Consider the following 4,058-nt stretch of genomic DNA (forward strand, 5'->3'; position numbering starts at 1 on the left):
ATTAAATCACTAATATAATTAGAACGTGAAAATAATAAATTTATTGAATTCCAATTTGGTTTATGAATATCTTATATTCAAACAACATTTTTCATTATAATTTATATCACAATATTATTAAATTTAATGAATTCACAATATATCTATTAATTTATTATTCTTTTATTTTATTTAGGAAAATCGGATTTCAACATAAACTTTAAATTATTGTTCCTGTAACATTGAATAAACCACATTCTGGTGAAAGGTATCTTCAATAATTCAATGTAATGATTGAAAAATTATGAGAAAAAAAAAAATTATTCATGATAATATTTCATTAAAAATAGCAGCTGTTATTGAAGGTGAAAATAAAAAGGCACAAAACGGAAATAATTATCGGCGATCGATAAAAGTAGAAATCTAGTTTTTATTTCGTTTAATTTTATACCTCGAAGAAAGATGTCGCCATAGAATAAACCACGTCATTAACTTGACCATGTAAGATCTCGCCTCCATACGCAACTAATGGAGGTTACGCGTTTTTATATATATAGGATTATTCAGTAAAAGTGAAAATAACTAAAATTACAAAATTGAAAGGAACATGCGAGAACTTTCGTTTATACTAAAGTTATTTAAATATTTAGACACCTATAGTTCCGATGAAGATTGTCATAGAGAAGGAAGGGAGCGAAATTTGCAATTTTCTCGACATTGTCGTAAATTCGCAATGTTCAGTAAAATTTCGAGTCAATTCGTGCGAGTCGGGATTGCCCCTTTCTCGATTTGCTTTTTGCAGTAGATGCTGGTGGGCATTCACACCCTGCTAGAGTTGGATTTCGCTCTCTTGAATACACAATGCGATTTATTCGAAACGCGCCATATAAAACACAAAGGACCGCGTATGATTGGTAAATTATTGAGGTTCCAGAATTCGTCGGCCAATCACGTACTGCCTTTAAATATTTCAGAGCAAGCACCAAAGATGCTTCAGGCCAAAGGAACTATAACATCCCTTGAAAAAAAATAAAAAGCCACTTCTCAATGTTCTTACCTCTCAACCGCTCATCTTTCATCCCAAGAACGCGTCAGATTGGTTTTTTTGTTGTTGTTAAATTATTTATTAATTATCAGGAATAATAATCGTCAAGTGATGCCGCATCAAGCTGTTCCAAACAGATTCTTATTTTTATTCCTGTTTTTTAAAATAGTTTTTTTGTTTTATTTTTTAAAGGATTCAAAGTTTAGAAATCCATAAATTTTAAATAGAATAATGTTTGTTTGATGTGCTAAAATAATTAGAATGAAGAAGAAACCTTCAGCCTGTATGATTTCTAATATAAGTTGGAGTGAAAATAATCGAATTGTTGAAATCTATTACAATTACAATTTTTTAATTTAAAACATGAATGAATTCTTCAACCTTTTTAATTTTTTTTTATTTAAAACTCAGGGTAAGATCAAATATTATAAAAATTTATGATTTATAAAATTTTTAAATCTAATTTGAAAATTAAACAATCTTGAATAAAAAAATGTATATCGAAATCTTGAAAATGGTTTAATTTTTAAATCTTTTAAAATTGTATAGTTTGAAAATAATTATCATATTTTATAGTGGTTGAAAAACAAATTGAACCAGTCATGAGGAAATAATTAAATTTTTCCGGAAATATTCACAATTATTCGAATAAATTTTTGAAATTGAGTAATTCTCAATATATTTTTCAAATGCTCCTATTTCTTTAAATTAAAAATAATTTCCTAAAAAATCAAAATTTTAAAAGTCAGCCATTCAACAGTTTGCCAAGAGTATTGGGACAAATGTTTTATTTTCTTAAAAAGCTACAAAATTGTTAAAAATCTTATTATATTTTTTTTCTAATTCTTCAAAAACCTAAACTTTTTTAAATTTTCCAAATTTCAACTTTACAGAAATCTTCTAAATATTTTTTAAATTATTCGAATTTGTCGTAAAACTTTTTTAAATTCTGTGAAATTAAAATAAAACCTTTAAAATCTTTGAGAATCTTTTTCACAATCCTGCAACTGTAAAAGGAATTCTTTAAAAGCTATTATATTTTTTGTTTTACATATACGGAAATATTTTGAAATATTTATAAGTGTTTTCAAATATCCATTAAAAATTAATTTTTCAAAATAAGAAATCATAAAAAAGTTTCCTTACAATTAAAAAAAAAGTTTATTATTTTGAAACCATTCAAAAATCTTAAAAACTTTAACAATTTTATTTAAAAATTTCCATATTTATATCTTTTAAACCAGTTTTTTTAATCTTTCCGAATTCTAATTTTTTTGAACTGCTAAATACCTTTGAAAATTAATCCAATTTTTTTTTAAACCTAAAAATAAGAAAATTGCTTAAGCCTTTTATCGACTTTTTTTTGGACAATATTATAAATTTTTTAAATGTTTTTTAATCATTTGCAAAATTTACTTCATATTAATGTTTTGAAATTTATATAAAATAGTCCGAATGAATTTAAATAATATAACAGTTTTATGACTTCTCACATTTTTGAATCTTTCGAAACTCTCAATTAAAAAAAATTTTAAAATAGAGTAATTCTAAATATCTCTTCGAATCACTTATCTTTTTCTAATACAAGAATTTTTTTTTAAATTAATATTTTAAAATAAAGTCATTAAAAAATTTCCAACTAATATTGAGGAAAATTTTGTATTGTCTTGAAAATTATCTAAATTCTTCCTTGAATTCTACCTTTGAAATCCGTGAAATTGTCTAAATTCGCTAAAATCTTTGAATTCTCTGAAATCTGGAATATTTTTAATTCCATGAAAGGTCTGAAATCCGTGAAATTTTCATAATTCCCTGAAATTTCATAAAGTCCTGAATTCCTTGAATATTAAGAATTCCCAAATTCTTTGAATATTTTTAATTTATTGCATTCTCTGAATGCGTGTAAATCTAGGAATTTCTTAAATTCCCGAGTTTTTCAAATTTTCTAAATTTCTCAAATTCCTTGAATTCCTTGCATATTAGAAATTGATTAAATTCTCTGAATTTTCCGCATCTGGCGAATTCATAAAGTTTCTTGCATTTTCCAAATCCCCCGAATTCCTTAAATATTTTTAATTTTCTATATTACTTAAATTTCCTAAATGCTACCAAGTTCTTTGAATTCCATGTAATCCTGAAATATTTGGAATTCTCTTAATGCTCTATAATTTTTTAATATGGTAAATTCTCTGAATGACTTGAACATTATAAATTCTTGGATAGAATTACATTCGACTATTTAAATTTTACTCAAATTTTCTACTAATATTTTTTCCTAAATCATTTTTTAGTCACTTGTCTTCCAATTAATTAAAGCAATTAATGCAACGGTAAACAACTATTAAATTTTGGTCTGTATCAATTTCTAAATTTTCTTGAATGTTTTTTTAGCTATTCTCTGAATTCAAAGGATCATTTTTGGATTTAAAATGTTTTTAATTCACTTTGAATACTTTTAAATTCACCTTGAATTCTTATTGACTATTCTATTTACACCCATCTATCTAAATTTAATGGAATTTTTTGGATTTAGGAATTTTGTTGCATTGATTTAAATTATTTTAAATTATCTTTAATTACGTTAAATTCTTCTACATTCACTTCGAAAAATTTCAATTTACATAGAATTTTCAAGGATTTTGTCAGAATTTTATTCACTAATTCTATTTACTTCCATTCATCTGAATTCAGTGGATTTTTTTCGCAGTTCAATATGTTGATCTATTCATTTTAATTATTTCTAAGTCTTTATAATTCGTTTGAATTAACTAAAATTAACCTTGAATACTTTTAAATTTATCGAATTTTTTTTCGATTTTATTAGATTCTTATTCATATATTTTATTCAATCCAATTTATCTGAATGGAATAGAATTTCTTTTGGATTTACAAATTTCATTGTAGTCACTTCAATTATTGTAAATTCTTTTGAATTTTCTTGATTTTTTAAAAATTTACTTTGAATACTTTTAAATTCACCGTAAATTCTTGTGGTTTCTCTCACACAGGGGCAGACCCAGAAAACAATTTTGCG

At 24.5% G+C, this 4,058-nt stretch overlaps 1 long non-coding RNA gene across 1 annotated transcript in view; it reads left to right on the plus strand.

Moving 5' to 3' along the window:
- Positions 1–297, plus strand: part of LOC117170278 — a 1,783-nt gene extending 1,486 nt beyond the window's left edge. Inside the window, exon 2 of the long non-coding RNA XR_004466752.1 lies at positions 176–297. This is a non-coding gene — a long non-coding RNA (uncharacterized LOC117170278). The remainder of the gene's footprint in view (positions 1–175) is intronic.
- Positions 298–4,058: the final 3,761 nt, after the last annotated feature.

The sequence above is a fragment of the Belonocnema kinseyi genome, chromosome 3 (assembly GCF_010883055.1).
Source record: "Belonocnema kinseyi isolate 2016_QV_RU_SX_M_011 chromosome 3, B_treatae_v1, whole genome shotgun sequence".
Lineage (NCBI taxonomy): Eukaryota > Metazoa > Arthropoda > Insecta > Hymenoptera > Cynipidae > Belonocnema > Belonocnema kinseyi.